Source organism: Podarcis tiliguerta (genome assembly GCF_965153285.1).
Source record: "Podarcis tiliguerta genome assembly, chromosome: 3".
Taxonomy (NCBI): Eukaryota; Metazoa; Chordata; class Lepidosauria; order Squamata; family Lacertidae; genus Podarcis; species Podarcis tiliguerta.
Window position 1 is genome coordinate 76399139 of NC_139536.1, and position 19500 is coordinate 76418638.

The 19500-nt window shown below is 41.2% G+C and overlaps 1 long non-coding RNA gene across 2 annotated transcripts; it reads right to left on the reverse strand.

The window, feature by feature from the left end:
* Positions 1 to 3257: 3257 nt before the first annotated feature.
* LOC310674414 lies at positions 3258 to 18347 on the reverse strand. Of its 2 annotated transcripts, none has more exons than XR_014509574.1 (4): positions 18263 to 18347; positions 17787 to 17875; positions 14211 to 14327; positions 3258 to 3348 (listed from the first exon to the last, which is right to left on the reverse strand). It is a non-coding gene; the product is annotated as an uncharacterized lncRNA (long non-coding RNA). The 2 variants fall into 2 exon arrangements; XR_014509575.1 differs by lacking the exon at positions 3258 to 3348 and adding an exon at positions 11192 to 11347.
* Between the last annotated feature and the right edge of the window lie 1153 nt (positions 18348 to 19500).

Sequence of the window (19500 nt, forward strand, 5' to 3'; positions counted from 1 at the left end):
AAATTTGCACAAAAATCCTTGAGGTTTCTTGAGAAGAGCTCAATCCAGAGACCTACACCTCACTATTCTCCTGTCCCCAGCTGAATAAACATAATTTTCCAAAAATTATGTAGTTCCCCGCCACCCCCCCAAAAAAAGCTCAACAAGCTTTGGGTCTGGACTTTCACTTTTTGAAACCCTACCATTACAACACCCGGCCATGTCCCTGTTTATATGTGTGCTTTGCAACACAATGTTTTAGAATAGCATGATACTTATGTATTGCAAGATAAAACACTGATTACCAACTTAGCTTGTTTCCATTTGAGAGAAAGAAACAGATGGAGGTGGAGAGTCTAGTGGCTGCTGTGTAAGGAGTGGGAAGGCATGCTATGGATTGGAATAGACATCTAAGCACACCAGGAGGTTGAATACAAAAGAGCCCTGGTAAAGCCATTTCCTGGTTGGAAGCTACAGCTGTCAGTCACAAAACTGTTCCCTCCCTCTTGCCAATCGTTTTCCTTTCAAGGAATACTTTGCCTCTCCAAATGTCCAAAGTAAGTCCAAAGCATTAAGAGAACCTCACTTTGCTTTGGACTCTGAAGTGGGTTGCTTGTTTTATTGATTTCTATTTTTATTTGGAAAATGTATAGGCTGCTAAACATTGGTAAATATCATCGTGATGCACATCAATAATACAAAAATAAACAAGACAGGCAAAAATAGTTTCCCAAAGAAGCGGGTGGCAGGTCCTTGAATCACAACTGCATCTTCTCTTCTTAGGGCCATTAGGAATGTTGTTAGTAGGTATGTTTTTGAGCTTCCAGTTTGAAAACCACATTTGGTCTGAGTTGCATAAGCATCCTGAACAGGCCTGAGAATATTACTTTCAAGCCTGCAACACAAGCAGTGGCTGGAAGCTCAGCTGAACCAGTTGAAGATAATAATATGTGTTTGATGCAGAACAATTATTCAGATTTGCAGTACAAGAAGATGTGATTGTATATAATCAGCTGTGTGACAGACTTTTATTTTCAATCCCTTTCCTAATAATTCTTCGCATTGAGCTGGCCCTTTTTATTGTCTCAGGATACAGAGCTGACATTACATGTCTACTTTTTATTATATAGGCATAATGCTTCCCTCAGGTAAACTAAAACCAAACCAAACATTCACCCTTAAGGTATATATCTTGTGTACATTTTGTAAATGCCTCACCTTTGGACCAGCTGAACACCAATGTTTATGGTATACCATATGCCACTAAAACGTCTTGCTGCAAAGAATTGAGAAAGAAAAATCCTGGGAATCAAGCCAGAGCTGGTTCAGCGTGAACTCTGTATCTTGCTACAGAATATTTGGAATTACACTTCTGCTCCTTGACATCAACAAACGACTACATTACAGGCAAAAATGACAGGCCTGTGAAGTTTGTTTTTCGTGAGTAGCCAGTCATTTTAACGATTGTCCTGTGCTGCTTTTAGTGTGTTTTTAAAAATATATTTTTACATTTGCTATACACCATCCAGACATTTTATTAAATATATAAATAAATGCATAAATAAAACTCTGTCCAGATTCATAACATCACAAAACTAACTTATCCTTTAAGATACTCAGATAAGGCCCTTCTTCATCTGCAGAAGAGGTGCATTGTGCATCTATAAAGGAGAGGGCCTTTTAAGTCTTGATGCCTTGACTTTAGAATACTCTTCCAGGGTGACATTGTGCTCTTTTGGGTGCCAGCTTAAGATTTATTTTATTTGTCCAGGTTCATATTTTAAAAAAATACTGTATTGTTTTAGCTGGTTGAATACTTTAAGTTTGTTACTCTGCAGATTTTATGTTGTTTCTGTTCATCACCATCAGGTCATGAGGGTGTAATCTCTAAACCAGCCCAAAGCCTGATGAGGGACTGCTGCATGTGCCATAATTACTGCTCCACCAACCAACAGAGAAGCACCAGTATGCTCTCAGAAAGCTCTGTTGCTGTAGAAGGACAAATCAAAGTGTTAGGGCACGTCAAAGTGACCAGGAATTCACAGGATTCCAAGGATCTCATTCTCCCAGCATAAAAAGACCCCAAAGCAATGCCAGCCGTAGACCTGACATATTTAATTATTTCCCATTGATCATAATGGAAAAGAAAATAGAACAAAAGTTGTGGCTGCAAAATAGGTTTACTTGGCAGGTACTTACCTGCTATTAAATTCAAAGTCAATTCACATGGGTTACCTCCGTTGTATACAAACGGAGAAAACAGGTATTGCATCTTAAATAGGTTCAGTTGGGAAGCCTGGTAGCCTGCACCCTTCAGCACCTAAACTGTAAGACTGGTAGTCATTGCAGTGAGACTCTCTCTCTCTCTCTCTCTCTCTCTCTCTCTCTCTCTCCTTCTCCCTCTCTCTCCCTCTGTGTGTGTGTGTTGAAAGGATCTATAAGCTATGCAGAATTTGATGAAAAGTTAAGATTGGGAATATTAGTACAGCTGTCCTTTCTCTTCTAAATTGTCTGTGAATAGATTACACATCGATGGCTCATTAGGCACAGGGTGTAAGCTTGTTTTTAATGAGTAACAAATCCCCCTGCTACTTCCTACTCTGTGCATCATAAAAATGTAAACAAGTATGCATTAAAATATATGGAACACTCAATGACATCCGTAGTTGATTTTGTTCATCTTTACACAAAATTTCTGTACAGATGGCACCCAAAGCCACCACAACTAGAATCCAGGATTTAGCTAAGGTAAACAATTTCCTGATGAGAAATGGAACCTGACATATTCCATTAACTTCTAGGCATAGTCCAGCAATACCATCTTTGCACAATCCTAGCCTCAACAGCCTTCAATTTACATGCCCGGAAGCCTAAGAACCTATCAGTAACAAAATCCTCTTGGAGCTGTACTTTCCAGACATGGGACAAGTGGAAGTATGGAAGTCTTTTGAAAGCAGCTGTCCACCCTTCCGCACCTTAAATAATAATGGTGGAAAGCAGCAGATGTCCAGATTGCTAGCAAATGCTCTTGTATTACAGTTTACATTTGCCAATACACTTCCACTGACACAAGCAGTGTCATTTTCTGGTAATGTTTGGAATTAGTCCCTTGGGTCACCAATTCCCAGGCATTATCAGATGATAAGTCAGAAACTGTGATTACTTAAATATTTTTCAAATCCTAGGACACTCCGAAAAGGATACAATTTGCAGCCCTGGGAGTCTTATTATGGTGTTATCCATACAGATACTGCCAAGGGTGAGCTATTTGGAGGAAGCTTAGAGATGGCCAGATCAGTCTTATTTCTCATCTGTGTCAGTACTGTGTGTATTCATTCATAATTTGTTCTAGCCTATTTCTGCATCAAACTGTAATTAAAAAGAAAAAAACTACATGAAAATTCACATTCGTTAGAATGTGGGTTTTTTGCACACATATTAACCTTAAATGGGCATTTTTATACACATGTTGATTCATTGTTTTAACCAAGAATTGTAGGGCAAGATTCAGAGAAGTGTGAAAGTGTGAGAGGGAGGTGATAATTGCATTCTGATCCATGAATTTGTCTGGAAGTGTGACACATGTCAATTCACTTAAAAATGTGAACCAAATGAAATCATTAAGCAGCACTAGAAAAATGGCAACACCATTACTGGAGACCTTTTTCTGCTCATGTCTGTGGTCAGACAGCTATATGGTCACACTCTTAGAAAACCAGGTACCATCCCATCCCCAAACCCCACCTGGCTTTACTAGCACCTGCTTGGTGGGTCAAAAGTTGTCATTATCACTACCCCAGCACCTTTTGCAGGTGTTTCAAGGCCATTTACCAGCTAAAGACAGATTTAGAACAGTACAGAAACCAAATGAACACCTAAGGCAGAACTTTGTTCATCTAGCTGTAAATGTTTGGGGTGAGGGTACAGAATCCAGAAGGCTTATTTAAAAAATCAGATTATATTCAGACATTAGTGGACTATGGATGTTTGTCAACTAACCTACTGTGAATCTATGCTATGTAAATCTGTGCTATGTGAATTCCTACTGTGAATCTATTCTGTGCTACTTTTCTGGTCAAATGTGCAGGAAAACAGAAATGATGGCTGCTAGTACCTGGAATTATCCCTGGCAACTGCTGCAGCAGTGGTCTAGATGCAGGGTTATGTCTTGGCTAAAGCCTGCAGCAAAAGTGTAAATAATAGGACCAATATTTCATAATGATGTTATTGGCCAACACTAATGATTTCAGAAAGCATTGCAAATAACAAGGCCAGTGGAAGTGATGGTATTCCAGCTGAACTATTTAAAATTTTAAAAGATGATGCTGTTAAGGTGCTACACTCAATATGCCAGCAAGTTTGGAAAACTCAGCAGTGGCCAGAAGATTGGAGAAGGTCAGTCTACATCCCAATCCCAAAGAAGGGCAGTGCTAAAGAATGCTCCAACTACCGCACAATTGCACTCATTTCACACGCTAGCAAGGTTATGCTTAAAATTCTTCAAGGAAGGCTCAAGCAGTATGTGGACCGAGAACTCCCAGAAGTGCAAGCTGGATTTAGAAGAGGCAGGGGAACCAGAGACCAAATTGCAAACATGCGCTGGATTATGGAGAAAGCTAGAGAGTTCCAGAAAGACATCTACTTCTGCTTCATTGACTATGCAAAAGCCTTTGACTGTGTCGATCACAGCAAACTATGGCAAGTTCTTAAAGAAATGGGAGTGCCTGATCACCTCATCTGTCTCCTGAGAAATCTCTATGTGGGACAAGAAGCTACAGTTAGAACTGGATATGGAACAACTGATTGGTTCAAAATTGGGAAAGGAGTACGACAAGGCTGTATTTTGTCTCCCTGCTTATTTAACTTATATGCAGAATTCATCATGCGAAAGGCTGGGCTGGATGAATCCCTAGCCGGAATTAAGATTGCTGGAAGAAATATCAACAACCTCAGATATGCAGATGACACAACCTTGATAGCAGAAAGTGAGGAGGAATTAAAAAACCTTTTATTGAGGGTGAAAGAGGAGAGCACAAAATATGGTCTGAAGCTCAACATCAAAAAAACGAAGATCATGGCCACTGGTCCCATCACCTCCTGGCAAATAGAAGGGGAGGAAATGGAGGCAGTGAGAGATTTTACTTTCTTGGGTTCCATGATCACTGCAGATGCTGACAGCAGCCATGAAATTAAGAGACGCCTGCTTCTAGGGAGGAAAGCAATGGCAAACCTAGATAGCATTCTAAAAAGTAGAGACATCACCTTGCCAACAAAGGTCCGTATAGTAAAAGCTATGGTTTTCCCAGTAGTGATGTATGGAAGTGAGAGCTGGACCATAAAGAAGGCTGATCGCCGAAGAATTGATGCTTTTGAATTATGGTGCTGGAGGAGACTCTTGAGAGTCCCATGGACTGCAAGAAGATCAAACACATCCATTCTTAAGGAAATCAGCCCTGAGTGCTCGCTGGAAGGACAGATCGTGAAGCTGAGGCTCCAATACTTTGGCCACCTCATGAGAAGAGAAGACTCACTGGAAAAGACCTTGATGTTGGGAAAGATGGAGGGCACAAGGAGAAGGGGACGACAGAGGACGAGATGGTTAGACAGTGTTCTCGAAGCTACAAACATGAATCTGACCAAACTGCGGGTGGCAGTGGAAGACAGAAGTGCCTGGCGTGCTCTGGTCCATGGGGTCACGAAGAGTCGGACACGACTGAACGACTAAACAACAACAACAATGATTTCAGTCCCAATTTGCCTTTCCACAATTGTCAATGCCATTAAATTTAAGATGGGATCTTGAAAAGGGCATGGGGAATTAGATATCCAAGCTTGCATTCAATTACTTGCATTTAAACCCCATTGAAACCAAGTGGACTGGGTATATGAGCTTTGCAGGGAATATATTATATTCACGTCATGAAAATCAAAGCCATAGTTAGTTTGAACCACCCACCTGAGAGAACTGCTGGTAGTTAAATCTAGGATGTTCACATTGGAAATGCAAGCCCTGCTGGCCCTGGCAATCAGCTTATCGGAAGAGAAAATCCCATTTGATTGTCTGCTTTGTAACTCCAAGATGCCACAGTCTCTCTGTTTGTGTAACTTGATAGGGAACCTGTGCCTAACTACTTTGATCAACTACAATTCCCATCATCCCTGATCATTGGGTATGCCGGCTGATGAGATCTGGAGCAAAATACCATCTGGTACCTAACACATTTTACACTGGCAATTCAATGCTGAGGGAGCCATTTGATTACCCTTTCCTGCTGCCTGTCTGTTCCTACCCCCATGTCTTCCAGGCATCTGCTGCCTGTACAGTCATTGGACATAGACCTGGCAATAAATATCTCCAAAGATATGCATACTTCCACATTTGGCTCATGCTACCACTTTTGGTGAGAATATACAACAGTGTAGGAGTTTTGGACATGAATGCTGATTACCACTAGGAACGTTTCTACATTAGACCATACATATCTCTTAAAGGTATGTTTCTTCATGATGCTGAACCCAGTGGTGCTTGGTTGCTGCATAAAGACCTCTCAAGCAATTGTGGACAGCACTGAAGTCATGTAAAAGCAGAAGTCTCCAAAGAAGTCCTCCAAACAACAGTGGACTGATATAAAATATTCATTGTATTTTCTTGTCATGTATAGATGCTGCAATCAACAACTGGCAGGTTGGCTGTCAGTTGAATGCGAGTGGTTTTTCCTACCCTCCAGAATCTCAAACATATGCCACAAGATTGCCAATTTGCTACATTAGTACCTCCATACACATCGTAAACCTGTCTAAAATAGTGTTATGTAGAACTGCTTTAGGACCTGTTTTATCTACATGAAAGTGTGCTTCTTTTCCTCAGCTACTAATGCTTCAAAGATAAGAGAAGAAAATCAGGAAGAGAAACCAAAGAAAAATTGGACCCCATATCCAGATTGTATTAAGCAACATGATGATCATAAACATAAACATAACATAATATTCAAAAATGCTTTGGGCACTGCAGGAGTGGAATATAATAAAGACCCACATATAAATGGGTATTAAAATTTAATAAAATATACAATGTTTATAAAATAACAAGCACGGCACCAAATAGCCAGACAGAATGCCATCACTCAAAAGACATTTTGAAACAATTCTTAACTTCCTGCTACAAAATTGTGGTTATGTTGCCAAAAGCAACACTCAGTATTAATAATCGGTACTAGTATATGAAGCAGAATGTCAGCACTTAGCTTCATAATCCACAAATCTATTAAATCTCTGCCTATTTTATTACTTTTTCACCCAATTTGTTCTTATTTGCCTTTCTTAGAATATAGTCTTGCTGAATGGATTTAGGTTCACCCCCATTAACATTAAAGGTGAAATGAGATTATCTAACTTTTTTACAAATGAGGCAGATAGTTTATTGGGAGTTCCTACTGACTTTGGGCACCATTTAACAGGAACTTCTTCCACACACAACCCCCTCGAAAGGAGCAGAAGCTGTGCAAGAGCATCCCCATGTGCAGGAGAACTTCCTGGTCAATTATGCCACATCTGCTGTCTTCAACAGGTATGGAGCAGGTATGCAAAGTGAGGCGGAATTTTAAAAACATCAAACAAGCTACTGAAAGAAGTCTCTGGAGTAAGAAAATGAATGATGCCTCCCTGTCTACATGTCTTTGCTTCACAGCAACTATCAAAGTAAGCATTAGTTTTCTTTGGGGGAATTTATCCAAATCTCACTTCAATATCATGCTTAAATGTTGAAGTAAAATCACCTCTTCCCCTCCCTCTTCTTCTCTCATGATACTGTATTACTGATGAGTCTTGGCAGTGACAAATGACAAACTGTGTATTCCTCTCTTGGCAGTTCCCATTTGCATTCTGCTGCTGCCGTGCCTCTCTCATTGGGACGGAGGGGAAATAAAATTAAAAAGGCAGAAGTTCTGAGGAGAACATGAAAGCACCCAAAACTGCAGCTGGTCAGCAGTTCTGCAAGGCAATACTCTATGGTACAGAGGGCATGCTGATAAGTAAGAAATCTGAGTTTAGAGGTGATTAGGCGGGGGGGAATTAAGAAAAGTATTTCTGAAAACTTCCCACTTTTTAAAAAAATAAAATAAAACCCTTTAGAGAGACTTTAAAAATTACTCAGATAAATGTGAGAGCCCTTCAGAATGAAAATGACTAAGAACAGTTCAGCTAATAAGTTTCATTATGAGTGTGAGTTTCGTATGAGGAGAAGGTGGACCAATAAGATTTCAAGAGGAGCAAAATACTTATCGAATAGGGACTAGCACAGCAGTTTTAACCTCTGGCAAAGGCCGGCTGAGGCAGGGTCAAAGCAGCTCCACTGGTGGGGTAGCACATCCACCCCCAGAGTCCCTCTGTGTGCTCCATGGACATAAATCAGAAGGTGTGGCCTTATACTGAGTCAGATTAATGGTACTTCTGGCACAGGATTATCTGTTCTGGCTAGCAGTGGTTCTCCATGGTTTTCAGAAAGAGGGCATTTCCAGCCCTGGAGATGGCAGCAATTGAACCCAGGACCTTCTGCATGCAAAACAGATACACCCTTTCCCTTCTGCATCCAGCAATCTCCCTGTCAGTGGTAGAAACCAAAGCAGCAGCCTGAATCCACCACATCCAAAGCTCCCTTATTCCTCTAACATGCCCATGGAATGAGGTCAGGGGTAGATTTAGGGCCGTGTGAGGGGGAGGCACATGCACTAGGCACTGAGCTGAGATGGAACCACCTGAAAGCCTGGTAAGTGAGGCACTGAGCTTTGGGAAGGGGGCACGAGGCTCGGACAGGGTTCTAGAGTCCACCCACCTTCTTCTCAAAGCCTAGTTAGAACTTCACCAGGTTTGGGAAGGTGGTAGGAGGGTTCCAGGACCTGGCCAGAGCATTCACGCTTCCCTTCCAAAGCCGGGCGCCTCCTTACCTGCCTTTGGGAAGGCAGTGCAAGGGCATAGGGACAAACACAGGGTGCTGTAGTACCCAAGTGCACCAATGACTGGGTCTCCTACCTACACCAGCCTCAAGCTTTTGCAGGTATTTCCCCTCTCACGGATGTCAGTGGGGCGAGGGATGAACAGACCACCCCTCCTTACTCTAGTCTAGCCCTTCATGGAGAAAGCCAGCAAAGCTCTCTCTTACACACAAACACACAGAGAGAGAAAGAGAGAGAGAGAGAGAGAGAGAGAGAGAGAGAGAATACTAAATGTGCCTCTTCGTTACTTGAGATCCTCTGAATTAGAACAGAGAAGACCAGGAAGCAAAACTGCCAGAATCCCTGGACCTGAAACCATTGAGCGTTCCATTCAAGCCCTTCTAGATTTCACTGTAATCTTTTTCCACCTTTTGCTTTCAGGGAAGCAAACAAACAAACAAAAAAAGCAAAAGAGCTAATGAAAGCCAGGAAAAAAAGAACCTCCCGCTAGACATGAATCTGGCAGCTCTAACACATATCTCAGCAGCACTGATTTCCCATGTGGCCACCTCAGATCGCTAGGCCTCAGCAGCCAAACCAGAATGGATGGCAATAATAATTAGAGACTGATGAGAGAGGGGCCCAGAGGAGGGCCAATTTTTTTTTAAAAGAAGAGTTAATGAAAGGAGGGTGGAGTATCCAAAATTTCACAAAGGGTATGAAGCAAAATTAGATAATCAAAGAGCCTTTAAACAGCAGAAGCCACCCGGTTCATCTAAGAGCACAGTGAAAAGTACCTGCCACATCAAAAATTGATCACAACTAAGGAATGTTAATGTGTGCTCCCTATCAGGCCAGTAAGATTCAGGGTGACCCACAGCTATTATTTAACGTCAGTATCAGGCCATTTAATTTTCTGCTTCAGTTCCTTTCCCACTCTTCTTCCTCAACCTCTGCCTAATGGCTATTCACTTTCTCTACATCTGATGTTCCTGCTCCTCGAACACTGTGGTCTGACTGGCATTTGATGACAGACTAAACTCTTCCAATAATGGCACCCATGCTCTATAATCAACTGCCATTTTCAATGTGCTAATAGTTCACAATGTGTTCCATCCCTTTAGAATGTGTGTCGGAAAGGAGGAGGGAATGACTCTCATTTGAATACATTTACTCTTCTTCTTCACCGCCTGAATTATGAGGAAGATGAGTGTTCTAGTGCTAATTCTGTTGATTCTGTGAGTTATTTTTAATGTCCCACTTTAACAACCGTTTGCCAGATATTCTGAACCTGGTTGTTGGTTTTTTTAATGCAAAGAACATACCTGATATTTATGAGAAGGCTATGTCAGGTTTTTATTTTAAAGTTGTAATTCATATGATACACATGACAGAAAATGGCTCATCTGAAGATTATTGCCTCACTCTAGAGATCTGCTTGCAATCAGATATTCATATAGTTCTCTGGGGGAGCTGATCCACATCAGCAAAGGAATATGGGCAAGCACTGACTTTCTTGATTGAAATTAATGAGGTAGACGGTCTAAATGAAGGTTCTGCATGATCCATGGATTAGTAGAAACAGGAAGGGGAGAGTAGAGAAAATAAAATTATGGTACTGTGCTATTTAAAGCAGTAGTTCATCTACAGCTTGGAAACAGCATTATGGTAATCCTGTTTCAGAAAAGATATAACAGAAGTGTGTCCAGGGTGGGTCACAGGGAAGAGTAATAACAACAGTTAGCAGTATGAAATGCCTTGCATTATAATACAGTGGTACCTTGGGTTAAGTACTTAATTTGTTCCGGAGGTCCGTTCTTAACCTGAAACTGTTCTTAACCTGAAGCACCACTTTAGCTAATGGGGCCTCCGCCACGCAGCCAGAGCACAATTTCTGTTCTCATCCTGAAGCAAAGTTCTTAACCTGAAGCACTATTTCGGGAGTCTGTAACCTGAAGCATATGTAACCTGAAGTGTATGTAACCTGAGGTACCACTGTACAGTGGTGCCTCGCAAGACGAAATTAATTCGTGCTGCGAGTTTTTTTGTCTTGTGAATTTTTTTGTCTTGCGAAGCACCGCTGTGTATTGACGGTTTCCCATAGGAATGCATTGGCGGTTTTAAAAAAAAGGTGCAAGACGTTTTGTCTTGCGAAGCAAGCCCATAGGGAAATCCATCTTGCGAAGCAACTCAGAAAACGAAAAACTCTTTCGTCTTGCGAGTTTTTCGTCTTCCGAGGCATTCGTCTTGCGAGGTACCACTGTACCTGCTTCTCACAAGTTACATAATACTTTGGTATGAATACTTACAGAACATCAGCCGTGAAAGGCACATCAGTGTTGCAAGCATAGACTTTCCCTTTTGAAACGTATGGAAAGAGATATGTAGTCCTTTCCTTTTCTTTTAATGCTTCAGCATATTGTAGCAGGGGTGGAAGCCTATTTCAAATGTGCATAAACCTTTCATAGGTAATACAGTACACAAGTGCTTTGCACAAAAAATTCCATAGGAAATATTGTAGTGAAAAGTGACCCTAAGATTTATTAGGCTAAGAAATGAAGGGTTTTTAATTTAAGAACAGAATGGTTAATTAGAAGGATGATTGAATCACATAAACTCATCTTAGGCTGCAATCCTATGCAATAAGTCCTACTGAACACAATGGGACTCACATCTGAGTAAAGATGCATGGGATTGAACTATAAGGTTCCAACAAAGGAGGGGCGGGAATAAGGACATTTGTCAATTAACGTACCTAGAAGTCATCTGGTGAAATTAGCATTCAAAATCCAACAAACATAATTTATACATACATCTGATTTGTTTGTTTGCTTGCTTGCTTGCTTGCTTGCTTGTTTACTCTTCAAATCACCCAGTGGCTTAATTTTAATATTGGGGTGTTTGCCTGAAGTGGTAAGAAGGAAACATAGAAATTCCTACTGGTCCCTGTTGATCCTCCCAGATTTTAATCAGTATGCCATAAAACAAAACAGGACCTAGCCATGTGCACAGGAGGGGAAAATGTTTGTGTTGGAAGAGAAGAGAATGCCAATGCACACTACCTTTCGTTAGAGCCAGTGTGGTGTAGTGGTTAAGAGCGATAGACTCGTAATCTGGGGAACCGGGTTCGCGTCCCCGCTCCTCCACATGCAGCTGCTGGGTGACCTTGGGCCAGTCACACTTCTTTGAAGTCTCTCAGCCCCACTCACCTCACAGAGTGTTTGTTGTGGGGGAGGAAGGGAAAGGAGAATGTTAGCCGCTTTGAGACTCCTTCAGGTAGTGATAAAGCAGGATATCAAATTCAAACTCTCCTTCTTCTTCTTTGATAGACTCTGAGCTGAGCACACACAAAAACTTTAATAGGTTTCTTAGCTCCACACTGTGAAATGCTTACTGAGATGGAGCAAATTTTATTAAAGAGCTACAGAAGTTCAACCATGAAGAGGCCATTCTATGTAGTTCTGTGCCTTGGAGGACTATATGGTTAATGAAGTCCCCCCTAGGCTATAAAGAAGGTGGCCATAGCAGCTGTAGTGTTTCATTGAGAAGGACCGTGGCATGCAGAAGGTCTCAGGTTTAATCCCTGGGAATGTGGGGTCTGAAATCTTGGAGACCCAGTTCCAGTCCATGGAGTCAATGCTGAGCTAGATGAAACAAGGGTCTGGCTCATTATAAGGCAGTTTCCTATTTGAGATGTCTTGGATAGTTGACACACATCCATCAGGTGGGGTGCTAAAAACTGTTCCTGGACTGTACCCCCTCAGATGGGGTGGGGCATTGTATGGTATAATGCTTCTTCGTGAAAACAAAACTGCATGCATATAGAATCCCATAATAATCCTGGGAACTGTAGCTTGTTAACTGTAGGTGCTGAGAGTTGTTAGGAGACCCCTCTTACCTTCACATATATTTCCCAGAGTTCCCTGAGAAGAGGAATTGACTGTTAATCTACTCTAGGAGGGAATAGGGGTCTCCAAACAATTCTCAACACCTGCAGTTAACAAGCTGCAGGTCGCAGGATTCTTTGAGAGGAAGCAATGGCTGTTAAAGTGGTATCATAGTGCTTTAAATGCTTGATATGAATGTGACCTTAGATAGCAGGGGAAAGAGTTTAAGCATAGCTCTTTTATATACTAGTTATTCTTTTGCAGGGAATGCTTCCTTTTTTATATAACCCCCCACATGCAGTCTGAAGTAGTGAGCTATCCAGGAGCACTTTTATTGCCTCAGCTGCTGTTTGTGTGAAAAACCAATCCATTTCTATTGGAACCAGCTTGGAATTTATGACTATTTTGTGAGTGTTTAGCCAAAAAAAAAAAAAAAAGCTCATCTGTTTCTAAGAGCTCTGGTGAGGCTGTACACACACAACAGTGCCCCTGGGAACTGTTACTGCTAGTATTAGCCATGGCTAAGAGCCACTCTGAAATTCAACCTGTCCCCATCGCCACCCCAAGCAGGAGAGGATTTTAGGTCTGGATGGGGGGCAGCAACCACATAAAACATTTGCAAGGAGCAGTTGAGACACCAGAGCCAAATAGAAGGAACACTCATAAAACAAAAGGCTGCTTTGTTGGGTGGTCTGGTTATGTAATTTTGCAGTAATAAACAGAAGTTTCATTGAGAGGGAAGGCCCTAACAGTACATAACTTTCTGGTTTTATCTACAAAGGAGGCTGGTCCATCTGAATGCAGCCTGCACATGTGAAGAACCTCGTGAAATATTCCGAGATGGCAAATAGCTTCTGGAGAAATGATGTTCAACTCATAATACACGGAAGCATTGTGAGTCAAACCAATGCCTATTCTGAACCGAGGTGATTACAACATGGCATCTACAGTGAGAATTAGTCCCGTGTTATTTAAAGCTGCTTCTAGGGGAAAGAATCCAGTTTGGCTGATTTACTGTAATTCTAAGCTAGAAATGGTGGCAGTGCCTAAAGTAAGAACACAGAGGTTTCGGTTTTCAGGGCTATGCGATTCACACTGAGCTTGCTAGATCTTGGTCATCAGTTTAGACTAAGGAAGATTAATAAGAGCATAGCCACAGTTAGCAAAAGCTGGTAATAGCAATGTTTAAAAACCTGCGAATATAGAAAGGTCTTTGTATTGCACCAAAATGATAGCAATGTGAGCACCAGTGACTGTTCCTGAGGAAGGCCTTCCACTGGCAAGATGCCACCACTGAAAGGACCCTCTTCCTGGTCTCTTCCCACCTTCTGCTGCTCGGAGTGCCTGAAGAAGAGCCTCAGGTGTAGATCTCATTGTATGAATAGATGGTTATGAGTTACTGCAGTGCTGTTACCTTGCACAATAGGCCCAGTGTAAATTGCTTGTCTGAAAGGGTCCAAAGATTGATGGCCTTCATAATTGACTGATGACTTCACAAGATTTCAGATATCTCTGCCCCCCGCCCAAGCATCTGCAAGAGGCAGTGAATGCACTTTAAGACACATCTATAGACTGCAATTATATAACATGCTTAAATGGTAGCAAGACACATTGAACTCAGTAGGGCATATTTGTGGATAAACATGTATAGGACCCTAGAAAAGAGCTCCAACTGGCATATTCCCTGGGTGAGATTGCACAGTAAGACCTAAACATAAAGCGTGCCAAGATTTCCACTATAATCATAAATATAGAGTATAATAGGAACTGAAAATTACTCAATTTTGCTTCTATAAGGGAATTGTGGAAAGGGATTACAGGTGGTGAGGATGTCATAAATGAATGCTATGCTAGAAATATCACAATTAATTCAATAATTGTTTTTTATGAAGTGCTTTCTAGAGCAATTGCTAAATTAAATAAGTCCCAAAGGAGCAGTAAGAGTTAGGAATGGCATTTATAAGAGAGACATGGAATGTAAATCTTGCAGGAGTTAAGAAATGTTTATATTTAATACAATTAATTCAAAAGTTTTCACAAGAAGCAACCACCCAGGAGTTTTCTAATATCAAGTCCTCCAGGGTTTCAATTGTTTTGCAACAAGTAGCAAGCTCTTATTAATTCCTTCAGCGGTTGTTTTATTAACTTGAACCAGAATGAACTCTACTTGGCACTAATGCAGATATCATTAATACATATAATATCTGGAGTTATTATCTAGGGTAAAAAGCTATCGGGGACCAGACTAGTCACATTATTTTATCACGATTTTAAATTAGCTAATCAATAGTTCATGTGCATGTGTTTATACTTATTTGCTTTGGTACAGACTAGGGGGCTGACTACTTTCATAGCGTTTTCATGTCAATAATAACAGCAATAACCATGCAAATGAACCATAACTCCCATTACACTGGTATCACAACTAGAAGCCCTTTACAAAAAAATCGAATACAAAAGCAGATGGCAATGACCAGACCCTCCCCGCTCCTCCCTCTTGCATCCAATTCTAAATTGATGTTTTAAAAATGTCTGCTGGGTGCCTGAAAATTAATCTCATTTAAAAATTAATTTTGAGACAGTGAAGGCCTCTAGGCTCTGTAACATTTCTAATGGCATCATCTAGTGTACCCGCATGCCCTTCCTCCTGGAATTGGAATAGCACTGAGATGCACAATTTCTAACACTTCTGACTTGTGCTGCTTCCTGGAAATGGTGGCAGTAAGGATCTGGTTCAAGCCAGGTTGCCTACAGAGTACACATGACAGGTATCAGATATCCCCATGCAATTTATACTATATTCAAGGCTAATATACATAATGAGAAATACAGTTTCCATTATGCTACCCAAGAGCGGACCGCAAGAAGGGGCTTGGGCATTTAGTTTTCATTTACCCATTTCAACTATTTGTATACCGCTTATTCAGCCATCTCTAAGCAGGGCACAAGAGACAGAAAACCATAAAATCAGAGTTCAATTAAGAAGCCCAGTAGAATTTTGCATTACTAACTACAGAAGTTCAACAGGGAAGGGGCTACCTGACCTCAACTGGAAAGGAATTCCACAAAATTGGGGCCACAGTAACGAAGACACAGCTCCTCGCAGATACAAGCCCTGTGTCCAAGCCACAGGGGACCACTAACAGTGACTTCCCAAAGACCTCAAGGCATAAAGCAGAGATAAAAGGGATCAGGTGCTCCCTGAAGTATCCTGGACACAATCTGTGAATTTTGTAAATTAATAGAAGAACCTTGAACCTGGTCTGATAGCATATGGGCATCTAGTGCAAGCCTGCTGTCACTAGGGCCAGTGTAGCTTACTGGATGGAGGGACCAGGAAATGGGGAGGTCAGTGGGGAGGGTGTGGTGTTCCCACTTATGTCCCCTTTCTGAGCAACCTCCCTACCATCTCCCCTTCCTGGTAACCAACAGTGATGGCAGTGCCAGGAGGCCTGGTAAATGGCAGGGCACCTCCACCCTAGCTGCTCCTAAATCTAACCCACCAACACTGCAAATTCATAAGAAAATCTTAGGCATTCCTGCAGCCTTTCTATTACAAATGAAACCATCTCTTCCATGACTTCCCACCACCAAGTACAGAGCAAGGGCATAGAAAGTGGGACATAGGAAGGCCCCTTAGAATCACAGAATTGTAGAGTTGGAAGAGATCCTGGGGGCCATCTATTCCAATCCTTTGCAATGCTGGAATTTCAGCTAAAGGTCTGGCTTCATTAAGACTTGATCAATCCCATTTCAGAGTTTGCATGCTGGACCCAGGCTTTGCAAAGGAGGGAGGAAAAGTGACATGTACAATATGATAAGCAATTTGCTTTGCATATGATGTGTCAGACATGTGATGAAAACCACAAACGATTTCAAAGCACTATGCTGTCCAGCAAAACACTATAGATTGCTAATCTCCTCTTTTTTCACACATACATTTTTTAGGAAATCAAATGTAACAAATACATCCAATTTTAGCCCGCTTAGTCAATCTTTGTGGAATACTAACAGCCTGTTATGAAAGTACAGTGTTTTCATTACCGATACTGTAATGGAACACTGAGTTCCTGATCAAGAATGACAACAAAATGGCTGAGTAAAATTTAATTTGTACATTTCTAGAATTGTGAGGGTTGTTTGGTGTGTTTTTTACTTATATGGAATTAATTTGCTCTTCCGCATCAAATACTTTATTATTTTGTCTCTAATCCCCCCCCCCCCGCGCAAAACATTTAGTCCAAGGAAAATTATAGACGTGGACTGAAATCTTGCAGTGTTAAACTGCTTCAAAATCCCATTGAAATAAGTGAGATAAGTGGAATAAGTCATGGAACGTTTTGAAGGATTGTGGCAGAATCATGAAATGATTCATCAGGGAGGGTTTGGGGGGTAGGAAACAAAATCTCTTGTTTTCTTTTCTTCTCACTTGGGTGGTGTGGGAGGAAACCAATCCTTGTGTGCATATACCAGCCTCTGTGTGCACTGATGTGGTGGGTATACTGCTGTGCCTCCACAGAACCAAGTCAGTCCATCATTTTCAGTGGCAGTGTCAGCTACGGAGGTGGATGAGGCAAAAAGCCGAGAGCAGGATACAGAGGAAAACAAAGAGAAAGAGCTGAGATCCAAGCGAGGGGTTTGTCAAGTTGACAGCAGGAAGGGAAGGAAATGTTAGAAAGGGCAGGCAAAAGGAGCTCAGGATAAATAAACTAGAGGAAGGAAGAGAAGACAGTTTGGCAGGAGATGCTGGAAATGAATTTCTGAGGACAGAAAGTCAAGGCCAAAGACTGTCAAAGAAATGAGCCCATCTAAGGAGACTCAGAGTCTGAGAGCTTGCCCCCCTTACTGCCAAAAGTACTGTTGTATTTAATTAGGAAAGGCCTTCCTTTGTTGCATTCTGAGTAATCTCCCCGGAGAAAATGATGCATCCTTTAAAAATGTATCTTGAAATATCCCACACCATGATTCAACCCACTTCTGCCCAGTTCACCTTGAAGGTCCTGTGCTTTAAAAACCCTTCGTTTGCGCCTGCCACAGATGTCGGTCCACAGGGGAGGGACTCCAGGACAACCAGGCTATCTGCAGAGATAAGGACATCGTTTATTATATTATGTCACACTCTTCCTGTTAAAAAAAGAATTCATTATACAATTGTTATGAAAGTGCCCACTTTTAAATAGGTTCCATTGGTTTTCATGGATTTGATCCATGAACATGAGTTCAAAAAGCAATTTGGCTTCATAGCAAGGGGCCTGGTGCTTCGTGTTTGAGCTCAGTAAAGTGTTGCAGTAAGGCTGGTTATAAAATTAAGTGGGGGATTGGTGAGGCCAAAACTGTTTCCCCTTTTGCCTTCTCCCTTCTTTGAGATTGTTGTCCAAAAGCTCTCGCATGAGTTCTGGTTAATGCATCATATGTCATACATAGGGATCCGGGGGGGGAGGGGCGGATTTGATTCAGTTCACTCACACTTTAGGAAACACTATGAGATCCAAAACTCAGCCATCCTTTGAAATCTGCATGGATCCAAAGTTCACCATGTAGTTCTCTAAGTAACCAATGTTTACAAAATGCATTGTGTTAGGAGAAAGTGTGCATAAAAATGAATATATTAGTGAAAGTAATATACAAAAATGCATTACATTAGGAGCAATCATTTACAAAAAAATGTGCAATAGTCAAAACTGCACACAAATGTGTGTTTATTAGGAGAATTTGACACTAAAATGCTGAAGTATTTTCATGAGGATTTCTCTTTTTTAAAAATGCAAATTGCTGCAGAAATATGGAGAACTGAATTTCAGATTGGAAATATGAGAAATGGAGCAAAGCAAAATCGCTGAATGATGCTATCTTTCTTGATTTTTGATCAGTTCATGATGGATATTTTTATTCTGATGTGGGTAAGATCAACAGCTATGGGCAAGGGGCTTCACTGACTATATGAAATCTGCTTGCTTACCTGAGTTTCTATTATTATTTGCTTTGTTTTCCACTTCAAGACAAGTTTTACTTTGATAAGGCGGTGCCAACGGATTGCTCCATATTTTGTGCAACTAAGAGTTTAGTCCATTCCCAGATTAGGCACCAAGGAAATGAGTGGGACCTGATTTATTTTACCATTATTTGGGCCATTTACTTTTTGTAGAAAAGACAGCCCTGGGCAACATTGATGAATCATGTCTGCTTTTATTTATTTAGCATCTGAATTGGATGTCTCTTTGTCTTCTGATGTGACGAAGGAGCCTGCCACTTCATTAACTTTTTGGGGAATTCAATTAAATACACAGTAATTCTTGTTTCTAACCTGCTTGATGACAGGCTACAGGAGTTTAAGGATGGGGTTAGGATATTTTGAATTTTAAAAAACCCCATGCATTTGGATCTTCTTAGCTTGGCTTGTCACATGATGGTTCCACATAAAAATTCCCCCATTCTTCTCCAGGTGTGCATGTTCTCATCTTTTTTTATTAGTATGTTGATAGCTCATCACCTGATACAAATAGAATTCAATGATTGCTAGGAGACTGGCAAAAAGGATCTGGTGATACCTGTAACAGTAATTTCCGAAATCTGACCACCTTTATCCAGTTATTATTAAAGGATACAAAACCTATTTCTCCATCACTGGAGTGTTGAATAATAGGGAACTTTTTTTATTTCTGAAATATACCAGCTCTTTGCTACCCATCCTCTCTGAGCAGTTA